Here is a 14,772-nt window from a genome sequence, read left to right as displayed (position 1 = left end):
CAACAGATGGCGGTGAAATACTATATCCTTTCTGAGTGTAGCTTAGTTGCTTAAGTCAGTTTATTCAGGTGTAGCTTAGCTGCTTAAGGTCAACTTATTCGGGTACTGGTACACATGGTTACGGTTACGTGAGATATACGTAGCAGCATATATGTAGATTACCTAGCATAACCCCCCGTCAAAAAACAAAGTCGGACAAAGTGACTTATTTCCATTGGGGTCCTTAGCTCATTTCCACTAGAAACCATAGCATATACAGCTGTCTTTTCATCCTATCCTCACCTATTTATACTCGTCCTTTTTTTTGTACTTGTCTATTTGCGGTTGCAAGGATCGAGTCTCAGCTCCTGATACTCTCAAGGACACCAATTGAAATAAGTTACTTTATCTTATTTTTGGGGTTATCCTAGGTAACTTTCACATATCACTAAATATAATAATCGTACTTATGTATACCTGTACCTAAATAAACTTACTTAACTGACCGCTTAATGTTGAGTCCTTCCTAGACTCGTGAGCCAGGTTAAGATCACATTTGTTCGGATTTTTAACCTGGAGTGTTAGCCACCCAGAGTAACCCAGGAAAGTCGGTGTCACTGAGAACTGTCCTATTTCCAGTGAGGCCTTTCAATCTCGTCTTCCAGGATGCGACCCATACCAGTCGACTAACACCCAGGTACCTACTTAATGCTAGGTGAACAGGGACAGCAGATGTAAGGTAACTAACACTCAGATACCTACTTACTACTAGGTGAACAGGGACAGCAGGTGTAAGGTAACTACTTATTTCTAGGCGAACAGGGACAGCAGGTGTAAGGTAACTAACACCCAGGTACCTACTTACTGCTAGGTGAACAGGAACAACAGGTGTAAGGAAACAAGCCCACCATTTCCACCCGTGCCGGGAACTGAACCACGGACACTCAATGTACGAGGCGAGTGCGTTGCGTCTACCACCTAAGATCAAAGAAATGCTGCCTGATATCCCTATAACCTTTCGCATGCTATTTCATTACTTTTTAACAAGTCAATAGAGACTAGCACCTTCCCGAAACTACTCAAGATGGCAAGGGTTACACCAATACATAAAGGTGGTGACCCTACAGACTTAAACAACTATAGGCCAATATCTAACTTGCCATTGCTATCCAAAATCTTTGAGAAACTCGTGCACAGGAGACTGTATTCATTTATAACGGCTCAAAACATACTCAACCCCTGCCAGTTTGGATTCAGGAAAAATAAAAGCACTAATGATGCAATCATAAAAATACTAGATCTGCTTTACACAACATTGGAAAATAAGGAATATCCACTAGGAATTTTTATTGACCTAAGAAAAGCTTTTGACACAGTAGACCACGACATCCTACTCCACAAACTTGATCACTACGGTATAAGAGGCCATGCGCTTGCTTATTTCAAATCTTACATTACTAATAGGTATCAGTACGTCACCATTAAAGACACAGCATCAGCAACACGGCCACTTGATACTGGAGTTCCGCAGGGAAGTGTCCTTGGTCCCCTGCTCTTCCTCATATACATCAATGACCTTTCAAACGTATCCCAACACCTGAAACCCATTCTCTTTGCTGATGACACGACTTATGTCATCTCTCACCCTAATCTTGCCACCCTCAACACCATTGTGAATGAGGAGCTGATTAAAATATCGACTTGGATGACAGCCAATAAACTTACGCTTAACACTGACAAAACCTACTATATTATGTTTGGTAGCAGAGCAGGAGATGCACAAATTAACATTAAGATTGACAACACTCTAATTACCAGAAATAATGGGGGAAAATTCCTAGGCTTATACCTTGACAACAACCTGAATTTCAGCACCCATATCCAGCATATAGCCAAAAAAGTATCCAAAACGGTTGGGATCCTCTCCAAGATACGAAACTACGTGCCGCAAAATGCCCTTCTCACACTATACCACTCACTTATTTATCCATACCTCACCTATGCTATTTGTGCTTGGGGATCAACTGCAGCAACACACCTAAAGCCAATAATAACCCAACAAAAAGCTGCAGTAAGAATAATCACTAAATCCCATCCCTGGCAACACACCCCCCCACTCTTCATAGATCTAAACTTACTCCCAGTTCAGTACATCCACACTTACTACTGTGCAATCTACATCTACAGGGCCTTAAACTCTAATATCAACCTTGACCTAAAACGCTTTCTTGATAGTTGTGACAGAACCCACAGGCATAACACCAGACACAAACATCTCTACGACATTCCCCGTGTCCGACTAAACCTTTACAAAAATTCAATGTATGTCAAAGGCCCTAAAATCTGGAATACCCTACCTGAGAACTCTAGAACTGCAGACACATTCATCACCTTCAAAACTACCATTAGAAAACATCTTATCTCCCTGATACACCCCGTCAACTAACTACACGAATACCACCTGGTGGTTCACACTTACACTCACTCACTCATTTGACCATAAACAGAAATATTAATCTCAGTCTTAAAATAATGAATCCTGTGATACTCCAATACTAAAACTATGTACTGTGCCAAAACAAAAGCATTCATATTGCTAAACTCACAAACTAGTATTTAGTCACTTAGCCATAATACCATCTTACCTCATAATTTGTAATATTTTACAATTAAGAATAAAACTAAGTATGCCCGAAATGCCTAGCCATGCTAAGCGTTCTAGTGGTACACTCTGTAATCACAATTTTACTACATGTAAACCAAACAATAACCGAATTTCTGTAAACTCAGCATTGTAATCCTTATAGAGAATAAACTTTGAATTGAATTGAAAACCCATCTGTAACTTGAACGTCGTACTGCGTACTTGTTTCTCATCTCTCAATCTGTATCAATGTGAGTTTTCATATAGCTATCTTTGTTAACTTTTTATACTGTTTAAGACTGTCTGTGGGAATCTTAAAACCAATAAATCATTGGTTCGAATCCCGTCACTCAATTTGATTTGTTACATTCTTTTATTACAAGTTTTCACTACATTTTACAGATTCTGTTCTGTTTTAGATTCGCCGGTATAATCTGCCCGGGTCTTTTCCAAGAAGTGGCCCGGTCTTGGCTCCCTTTCACGGGAGTATCTCAGACCAATGTCTGCCACGGGAGGAGGTACAAGTACCTCCTCTTCTTCTAAGATCAGCTGTCTCCAGGACCAGCCCCATTCCCCGCCCCCACGGGGCTCGGAGGGAAAAGCTAGGCACCTTGGGCTGCCACAAACCCTGCCCACATTGGGCACGAAGGGTGTGGCGGCTGCATAGCAGAAGACGATGTCAGGAGGTGCAAAGGCAGCAAGCACTACAGAATCCTTATAGAGCACACCCCAGATTTGGGCTGAAGTCCGAGCGCTGGGGAAGCTCAAGAATGCCTCTTGCTACGAGTGTTGCTGCTGCTACTTCACCTGTCTGTTGCACTCTCTCGCATTTTACAGGTGATTAAGAAGAGACAAAGGTAAATATGCCACTGCCTGAGGGAAGCGTTGAGCCTCGAGGGACTGGGCCCCCAAAGTTTTGATAGCTGAGCAAGTTACGAAGGTAATGAACTCCAGGTAAGAGATGTGATTTCTGATCTCTATTCGCATCTTACGGAAGTTGCAGAGTACCTTTTTTTCATACTGGTAGTGTGGAAAATTACATTTATCTGAATGTATCATTATGTACATAACAGTAAATGAGCAAAGATAATTATTATTTATCAGTTAGACAAGTAGGAATTTGGGACACCTAGGTCGCAAAAATTGTCCCCCTTCGATACCTACCACTGTCATATCCACAAGTTGCTCTGGACCTATTAATTACAAATGAAATATGTATCACCAGGAATGCTGGTAAATATATAAATTTGTGGACTGTATATTAAATTAAAAAATGATTATATATAAACATATTTACATAACAGAAGGAGAATATCTTAAAATCACTCTCAGAGTAAAGTCCGAGGCAGCTACGGTGAAAAGCTCTGTTCCACAAGGCACAGTACTAGCTCCCATCTTGTTCCTCATCCTCATATCCGACATACACAAGGATGTCAGCCACAGCACCGTGTCTTCCTTTGCAGATGACACCCGAATCTGCATGACAGTGTCTTCCATTGCAGACACTGCAAGGCTCCAGGCGGACATCAACCAAATCTTTCAGTGGGCTGCAGAAAACAATATGAAGTTCAACGATGAGAAATTTCAATTACTCAGATATGGTAAACATGAGGAAATTAAATCTTCATCAGAGTACAAAACAAATTCTGGCCACAAAATAGAGCGAAACACCAACGTCAAAGACCTGGGAGTGATTATGTCGGAGGATCTCACCTTCAAGGACCATAACATTGTATCAATCGCATCTGCTAGAAAAATGACAGGATGGATAATGAGAACCTTCAAAACTAGGGAGGCCAAGCCCATGATGACACTCTTCAGGTCACTTGTTCTATCTAGGCTGGAATATTGCTGCACTCTAACAGCACCTTTCAAGGCAGGTGAAATTGCCGACCTAGAAAATGTACAGAGAACTTTCACGGCGCGCATAACGGAGATAAAACACCTCAATTACTGGGAGCGCTTGAGGTTTCTAAACCTGTATTCCCTGGAATGCAGGAGGGAGAGATACATGATTATATACACCTGGAAAATCCTAGAGGGACTAGTACCGAACTTGCACACGAAAATCACTCACTACGAAAGCAAAAGACTTGGCAGACGATGCACCATCCCCCCAATGAAAAGCAGGGGTGTCACTAGCACGTTAAGAGACCATACAATAAGTGTCAGGGGCCCGAGACTGTTCAACTGCCTCCCAGCACACATAAGGGGGATTACCAACAGACCCCTGGCAGTCTTCAAGCTGGCACTGGACAAGCACCTAAAGTCAGTTCCTGATCAGCCGGGCTGTGGCTCGTACGTTGGTTTGCGTGCAGCCAGCAGCAACAGCCTGGTTGATCAGGCGCTGATCCACCAGGAGGCCTGGTCACAGACCGGGCCGCGGGGGCGTTGACCCCCGAAACTCTCTCCAGGTAAACTCCAGGTAAACTCCAGGGATTAATGTGTCATGTACAGGACCCCCCTTTTGCCTACATTTATGAAAAATTTACTGGCCAGAATTTAAACATAAATTAGACAGCTTATCTGAGGTTCCTGGAGTTGTCCTGTCCTGTCGCCTGATACTCAAATTTTGCAGGAATGCACATCCAACAATTTCGCCTCCTATTTGAGTGGTGTCAGCCCAAATTTAACCTCTAGAGCACGAAAAATTCTTCCCATTACTAATGTCTGTTACTCAATTCAAAAACAAAAATGGCGATTGTCTTCTGCGCAGGCACAGGCTTCCCATTTTTGATAACATATTTCTTTTAAAAATACAATATAGGGCATCTATTTACCTATAAATTACCGTATTTCTGGAAAATATACAGTATTTTCCACACTTCGGCCAGGTGAAGGTCATTGCAAAATGACTCAAATTGCTGATTTGGCAACGGTGGAGGACCTGCGTACATATAGGATCTGGCATCCACACGGCGACATATTACACAAGATTTAATCACCCTTTTTACACTTTGCCGTCCTTGTGGAATCCAGAAAGTTTCCCTAATACAATTTAAGGTATCTTGTACCCCACCATGCATTACATTTTTATGGGCATTTAGCATAATTAAATTTGTTAGATGATGAGTTTTGGGCAGTAAGATAGGGTGTTTAGCATAATCACCCAATTCAGCATTTTGTAACCTACCTTTGCACTAATTACATTGTTCTCTAAATACAGCCCCAATTTCTCTATTATAGAACCTTTCACAATTTTTCTTTCCATCATCAATTTAATCTCATTTCCATAGATTTCTTACTGTACCCTCTTTATCCAATATTCAAGAGGATGTGAAAACTTATATGATATTTTCATCTTGTTTAGAAATTTAAGCACCAACTTAGTTACATTGATTAGTTTGGGTAAAGAAGAATACCTATTTTTATCACTGGCTAAGAGAGGACAAACTATTGGAGCGGTGGCCACAGTAATTTCAACAGGAGCAATATATGCCTTTTGTACAGGCCAATTAGCTTTATTTACCAACCAGCTCAGTCCTTTAAACCATGATACAGCATTTACAAATTTAGCATAACGTAAACCTCGAGACAAGAAATCAGCTGGATTCTCCTCACCAGGTATATGATTAAATGTTAACATATGCTGACCCAAACTATTATACTTCTCTTGCATCTGATTAATTTCAGCGACTCTGTTTTGTACATACACAGTTTTACTGTTTCCACTACGAATCCATTGTAAGGATACCTCATTATCAGACCAAATTACAGTGTTGCTAATATTTATCTCCTGCAACTTATTTCTTATATAATTAGCTAATTTGACACCTACATAAATGGCTGTTAATTCCAACTGAGGTAAGGTACGTGATTTAATTGGAGACACTTTAGCCTTAGACATAACAAGAGAAATAACACTATTACATTAAAGGTAAGCAACTGCTCCATATGCCAATTTTGAAGCATCACAAAAAATGTGGAGTACATTTTTCCCATTTGGATTGGCCACCTGGCATGGGAACTCCAACATTGGAATTTTCTCATAATCACCAGTTAATTCATCCCACCTGTTAATGAATTTCTCAGGTAGAATTTCATCCCAAGCACATTTAAGTTTCCATGCTTCCTGTATTAATAATTTCCCTCTTATAGTAAGGGGTGACACTAAACCTAGTGGATCAAAACATTTGGAAACTTCAGCAAGCAAAACTCTCTTAGTTAATTTATTGGGCACACTGTAATTATTAGGTTTTAATGTTAACAAATCTCTCTCAATATCCCAAGTTAAACCCAATACATTACTACATTTTGGCACTTCATCTCCAGGGAAATCTTTACTTATTTTGTCCTTTAATTTGGACGAATTACTATTCCATTCCCTCAGAGGCATATTTGCACTTTGCATTATATCATCAGCCTCTCCATAAGTCATTAACAGTTCCTCTTCAGTTGATGTCACACCCAGGAAATTGTCCACACAAAATTGTTTGCTCATTACTTTACTCAATGGACTTTCCATACGTTTAAGGTGTGCATTTATCGTCGCTTGAAGTAGGAATGGACTGGATGTAGCACCAAATAATAAGCTCCTAAAGCGAAAGGTTTTCAGAGGGCTAAGTGGGTCAATAGGATTCTCAGGCCATAAGAAGCGGGTACAACCCCGGTCAGCCTCTTGTAAACCCACTCTTAGGAAAGCTTTGCTTATGTCAGCCGTAAAGACATAATTCTTCACCCTGAAATTTAATAAGATATCTCCTAATTTTTCCGTCAACGATGAACCTGTCATCAAACAGTCATTTAAACTAGGTACATTTTTGTTACTCCTGGCACTACAATTAAACACAATCCTCAAAGGAGTGGTCTTAGAATCCTTCTTCATTCCGTGATGTGGCAAATAGTGACCATAAATTTTGGCTTGCTCAGGAGGTACCTCTTCTATAAATTTATTAATTAGCTGCTCAGCAATTATATCATTATAGGCAGTTAACAATTCTGGTGTCTTACTCAGTTCGCGGAGCTGAGCCTTTAACTGTCCATTTGCCATTCTGTAATTAGTGGGCAATTCTGGATGGTTCAGTCTCCACGGAAGTCGTACCCAATATTGTCCAGATTCAAATTTTACATCTCTCAGGTATTGTTCTTGAGTAAAAGAATCGTCTGGACTTTCTTCATTTACATTTATTCCAATGCTGTCTAATTCCCACAATTTATGCACTGGCTCAACACCATCCTCTATGGAAGAATTATACTGGGGTACGATTTCATGAGTAAGACACACAGTTATGGTATTTGTAGTTTCCTCTAGTCATGCATTATTATTACGAGGAATCCTACCATACATTACATGGCCTCTTGCAGTCTTCAAGAGGGTGACACCACATTTCTTTACCATACCCTTTACAAAGGAGGCATAATAGTCACTACCTATCAAAATATTTATTGGGCCTACAGAATCATCACTTACACCAGAAGGTGCTAAATTTACATTATGTGAAAGTCTTTCTGTAGCTTTACTAAGCCCTACTGTAGATATTTTCTCTGGAAGTCTATCTACAATCACTGCATTAACACGTTTTTTCTCATTGCCCAACCTGACAGTTACATAAACAGTGTCATACAATTGAGCCCTTTTATCCGAGAGAAAACCAGATAATTTTAAAGTTGTGGGATCTCCCATCTGTACTTTCATACCATCAAGACATTTACGTTTTATGAAAGTACGCTGGGATCCCTGGTCCAATAATGCATTTACATTTTTAGATTTATGCCTTTTATCATCAATTTTTACCTGTAACACAGGTAAGGCTACTTCAGCAAAACCATCATTATTAACATTAGCAGCAATTTTTACATTAGCTACTGTTGTGTCAGGATTGTCAACATTATCATCATTATCAACATTATCATATAGACCTTTACACATGACTATATGGTGTCTTCCTTTGTGACATTGATAACAGTTGTTTAATTTGGCATGACAATCCTTTACATTGTGATTACCTAAACACCTGATACATCTGTCAAGTTCCTCCAATCTTTCAACTTTATCATTCCATGAATTGTATGCATTGCAATTCTTAGAAAAATGAGTGCCCTTGCAGAAAAGACAATCTCTCTTTTCTTCGACTGGTTTCTTATTAACTGGGCTACTCTTAGGAGGGTACTTATTCTTCTTACCTTGTGGAGAATCACTATTTCTGATTCCTGCTACTTGATATGCATCTATGCAACTATTTTTAGGAAATGAATTTTGATTATTACCATTGGGATAATTTTTCCCTTTGTGAAACTTGATAGATACCTCAAGAGTTATTATGTGTTGCATCTTTAAAATGAGTTAGTTGGCTGGTCTGCAATTGCACAATTAATTCTTGTAGACCTAGTCTTATTTCCTCCAGACAAAAATAACCCTTGTGATATTTGTTGGAGAGCCATTCAAGTGTTTTAAAGATTAATTTATTCTGTACTATGGCACTCAATAACCAGTCTGATTCCTTCTGATTATATTTATTACTTAAAGTTTTGAGAGTGCTCTCCAGTTTAATTCTAAACTGCTGTAAAATTTTGTAAGTGTGATCTGGAGATTTTAAATTAACAATGATATTCACTAGATCCAACCTACTTTGTTCTATATTACCATAAGTGACCTTCAACAAGTCAACTGCTTCCTTGTAAGAGTCATCTACATTGGGAAAGGCTTGTATGAGTATGTAAGCATCTCCTCTTACCTGTCCTTTGAGGTAAAATAATTTAGTTACACAGACTAGGTCACTCCTGTCATGCACAGCTGCTTTAAAAATTGACCAAAATTCCTCCCAATTTTCTCCAGGATTAAAGACAGGTAAACATAATTCTGGGAGTTTTGGCAAAGACATATTATTTGTTGGAGCAGACTGATTAACTGCCTGGTTTACACATTTTAATTTATTCAAGGCCTGACTTTTACAAGAAAGAATCTTTTCCTCTAATTCATAATACTGATTAATCATAAGATCTACTTCAGTCTCATCTACACAGTTTACTAATAAATCTCCTTCATATTTGTTGTAATATAATTTGTATGAATCATATCTATTACCTAAAGCATCTAAATACAATTTTAAATCATCAGTATTCACAGTTTCTTGAATCATTAATTCCAAACATTTATTGTATGCTTTTGTTACATGCCTTTTTCTAGCTTGCAGTGATGCTTTTTTTTACTCTGTATTCCATATGTTTGTCTTCTTTATTAATTTCCTCATTTTCAGCCATGATGCAATGTATTAAATTCAACTTAATAACACTGATTATGTACTAAGTTATGTACTTTATAAAGGTAAATAGTACAACTTACCTTTGAATAAATCCTAGCTACTTGAGCTTAGCAATTACATGTAAGAATATAATATAAACTTCAAATGTACATTAATACAAACTTTTAGCCAGCCTTGGCTTATCAAAATTATTATACAAATTAACATAAATCCATGCTAGAATTTGGCATAGCAAAATTAATATTATACACAATATAATTAGCTACACTTGGCTTATCAATTGCACATACACTGATATAAATCTTGGCCAGAATTGTCTTATCAAATTAGTATTATACAAATTAATATAAACTTAGCCAGACTTGACTTATCAAATTTATATTGTAATAATTATAATCCACTACACATTAAGTAAATTTGTGAACTTAACATCCACCTCCTTCTGTCATTTCACATATAATTATTAAGTAATTAACTAATTAATGACTTCACTAATTACCTCCAGTTCAAGAAGGACCAACGGGCAAATTAAATATTTAAAATTACATTTATCTGAATGTATCATTATGTGCATAACAGTAAATGAACAAAGATAATTAATATTTATCAGTTAGACAATTAGGAATTTGGGACACCTAGGTCACAAAAAATGTCCCCCTTCGATGCCTACCACTGTCATATCCACAAGTTGCTCTGGACCTATTAATTACAAATGAAGTATGTATCACCAGGAATGCTGGTAAATATATAAATTTGTGGACTGTATATTAAATTAAAAAATCATTATATATAAACACATTTACACAACAGAGGGAGAATATCTTTAAGTCACTCACCAATTTGACTGAAGATTAATGTGTCATGTACAGAACCCCCCCCCCCTTTTTGCCTACATTTATGAAAAATTTACTGGCCAGAATTTAAACATAAATTAGACAGCTTATCTGAGGTTCCTGGAGTTGTCCTGTCCTGTCGCCTGATACTCAAATTATGCAGGAATGCACATCCAACAATTTCGCCTCCTATTTGAGAGGTGTCAGTCCAAATTTAATCTCTAGAGCACGAAAAATTCTTTCCATTACTAATGTCTGTTACTCAATTCAAAAACAAAAATGGTGACTGTCTTCTGCGCAGGCGCAGGCTTCCCATTTTCGATAACATACTTCTTTTAAAAATACAATATAGGGCATGTATTTACCTATAAATTACTGTATTTCCGGAAAATATACAGGGGTGTCACTAGCACGTTAAGAGACCATACAATAAGTGTCAAGGGCCCGAGACTGTTCAACTGCCTCCCAGCACACATAAGGGGGATTACCAACAGACCCCTGGCAGTCTTCAAGCTGGCACTGGACAAGCACCTAAAGTCAGTTCCTGATCAGCCGGGCTGTGGCTCGTACGTTGGTTTGCATGCAGCCAGCAGCAACAGCCTGGTTGATCAGGTGCTGATCCACCAGGAGGCCTGGTCACAGACCGGGCCGCGGGGGCGTTGACCCCCGGAACTCTCTCCAGGTAAACTCCAGGTAAACTCCAGGTAGGAAGGTCGGTAAGGTTACAAAGCCTGAACTTGAGCCCGATCGTGGCAGACTGTGTCGAAGGCCTTCTCCATGTTCTTGTCCTTGTTGATATGGATAAGTTCAGTATGGTGAGCTGAGCTTCTTGTATCAGACTGTGCTTTCGAAAGTCAAGTTGTCATTTTTTTAAGAAGAAACTTGGTCTTTAAGTGTATGTGTAGTAGTGAGTCGAGGAATTTCTCGCATGTCTTCCAGAGGATTTCTAGCTGACTAAGGGGTGTTGTAGTCCCTCGGGTTAGTCAAGTTTTTCTGCTGCATCATGGGAATGAGGGTCACTGCCACAGGCTTGAAGAGAGAGGGAGGGGGGGAGGGGAAGCAGCCAGAGGCAAAACAGGCTCTTTAAAGAAGTTAGTAAAGGAAGGGATGATGGAGAAGGATGCCATTTGAAGATAGTCTGGGATAGTCCAAACGTTTCAGGGGCCTTACTTGGTAGGCGTGTATTACGAACACAGGTAGCAATTCAAGGCCTGTTGCACCTGTCTGTAACCAAAGTTAGCAATTAAAGAGCAACCTTGCAATAAAAGGACAAGGCAAACACAGAAGAGATAATTTTTTTTATCCATATATTTTTTCACCACTATGTACAATATTTACAAAGTTAAGATAGCAGTATAGCGATAAGACAGAGCAAAGAGCCACTCATAACAGTAGGAGTGGTCTGAACCAGCATAAGCAAGAGTCTGCCACACAGCCAGGCAAACAGGCAAAACATCGCCTAGGATGTATGGCCGGCTCTCACGCTATTGGTTAATTGAACTGGATAATTGATGCAGCAGTGGGATTTCCGAATTACTGTACTCTGAATTACCAGTTTGCTGGTCAAGAGGGCATGCCAGTAGATGTGTGATGATCGTCGAATAAATGTAACATACTTGGCGCACGACACAGCAGGAGTTTACCTGGAGAGAGTTCCGGGGGTCAACGCCCCCGCGGCCCGGTCTGTGACCAGGCCTCATGGTGGATCAGAGCCTGATCAACCAGGCTGTTACTGCTGGCTGCATGAAATCCAACGTACGAGCCACAGCCTGGCTGGTCAGGTACCGACTTTAGGTGCTTGTCCAGTGCCTGCTTGAAGACAGCCAGGGGTCTATTGGTAGTCCCCCTAATGTATGCTGGGAGGCAGTTGAACAGTCTTGGGCCCCTGACACTTATTGTGAAGGGACTTGTTGCGTTGGGCAAAGGTGTTGAGTGCGTATGTGGAGAGGGTAAAGGCAAGTGGTCTGGTCTGGAGTGAAGTGTCTGAATTGAATTCCAGTGTTGGAGGTGGTGTGTTGTTTAGATGGGTGTCCATGGATTATGTTTTTCCAGATATTTTTGAAAATCTGTGTAGCTTCTGCTGGGTAAGAGATGTGTCTCTTCGGAGTGATGTGTTGAAAGTGTGTGATGTTCTCGATTCCCGTGATCTTCCTGATGAAAGTCAAGAATTACTTGGGATCTCTTATTCGGTGTGATTTTACGGTGTACAAGTTAGAGCCGGTGTTTGTTGTGGTCCTCATCCGGACTGCGGATTGCGCAGGATGGAGAGGTCCTACTGTCTGAGGAGAAGCGGTGTCGATACCAGAAGTGGAGACGCCTCATCTTGTCAGACAAGCAGAAGTAGCGAATTTTGCAGTGTGCTTTGGGCACTACTTTGTCAGCAGCTTGTGTAATGTATTATATGCCTTCCATCAAATTGGTCTGTTGTAATTGTGTGAGAGGTCAGTGTTCTCAATATGTTTGAAGGTGTCTCAGTCTGCCTATGTGTATTTGGGAGTGGGCGTGATAGGGATGAGGATAGGGTTAGAAAAGACGTGGAAGATGATGGGAATATGATCAAAGCCAGACAGAGAGCCTTGGAGACGTAGGTATTGATATGAAGACCTAGGTGCACGAGGCACTTTTGTGACTAGTTAGAGAAGTTGATGGCCGTGTTGATTTGTATTTTTGTCCAGGAAGGCAGAATGTTGGACGTGGAGGTCATTAAAGAAAACGGTCTGTCACTAGCGGCGTTTTCGGTCTTCGAGGATCAAATGTTTCCTTAAATAAATGTCAAAACCTTACGGCGTACTTGTCTTCTCCCACAATTTGTGTGTATCACCATACCCTGTACACCCATATCATATACTGTAAATATGGACTATGCTTATATACGACCACACCTACTGTATGAACCTCTACACATGCCCTTTTTTTTGCACATATGTGTGTTTGGAAGAAGCATCACAGGTGCAATCTGCACTTGGATAGCTTATTCACTGAAGACGAACATTAAGCCTTATAGGATAGGCTTATCCTTAAAGGATAGGTTTGTCCTCTTCATGCAGCCGTTTCCACTTACGTAATTGTCTAATTTTTTAAGCTAATCAAAGCATTTGTTTGCGTTTTTTTTTTTTTTTTTACACAGGGTTTGACAAGGTTAAGGATCCCTAGTTTTATTGACAAGCTATTTACAGGTTAAGGATTCCTAACTTTATTGACAAGCTAAGAGCTGTTACCTACATCAGCTCATTTGAAAGCATTTTTATTGTTATGAGACATACAAGTAGGGAACAGGATGAAGTTGGAGCCATCTGTGGGCCAGCATTTTCATTTGATCAACTGACGTCATCTCGTTGACATCATTATGCTGTACGAATGTGTTCCATACTCGAGTCATCCTGGGTATATATGATCTCAGATGGAGTGATGTTCTTGAGAAGGGTACAGCCAGAGTGAAGTTGCTGCTTTCTGTCCGTCTTGTGGCAAAAAAGCTTGTTTCACGCTGTCCTCGAAGTGGATCCTAGTGTGGTACTTTGATAATATTGGCCTTATACATAACAGTAAGGCCACCCACATCTCTCCTATGTTGAAGGCTCTGCTGAAATGACAGATCTATCCAGGATGGGTCCAGGCGAGAGATGAGACGTTTTGCTCTGTTCTCCACTCTGTCAAGCAGTCGCAGATGAGAGGGGGGGGCAGGCAAACCAAGAAAGTGGAGCATACTCAAGGTGTGAGCGTACTTGTGCCTCGTACAGAATCTTGCAACCCCTACTGTCAAGCAGATGCGAGATACGGCGAAGTGCTGTAAGCTTCCTGGCTGCCTTGTTTGCTAGATTTACAACATGGTTCTTCATGGTTAGTTTGGAGTCAAATTTCACCGCTTGACAGGATACGTTAATTTTCTGCCTCAATTGTGCACATATGCTTTGCTATTTCACGGACACACACACCTTCAAATATACGTTAGGTAACTTCATTTTTGCATATAAACACTGATATCTTCACAAAAGCTACATAATACCGAAAAGTGTATAAATTAAACACATGAGCGACGTTAGGATTTTTTTTTCATCGAGATTCGTTTCGCTCAGCAGTACTATGCAACACAGGGAGTTTTAACATTTAAAGAATT

The sequence above is a fragment of the Cherax quadricarinatus genome, chromosome 21 (genome assembly GCF_038502225.1).
Source record: "Cherax quadricarinatus isolate ZL_2023a chromosome 21, ASM3850222v1, whole genome shotgun sequence".
Classification (NCBI taxonomy): Eukaryota; Metazoa; Arthropoda; class Malacostraca; order Decapoda; family Parastacidae; genus Cherax; species Cherax quadricarinatus.
Note: the sequence above shows the minus strand (reverse complement) of the source record.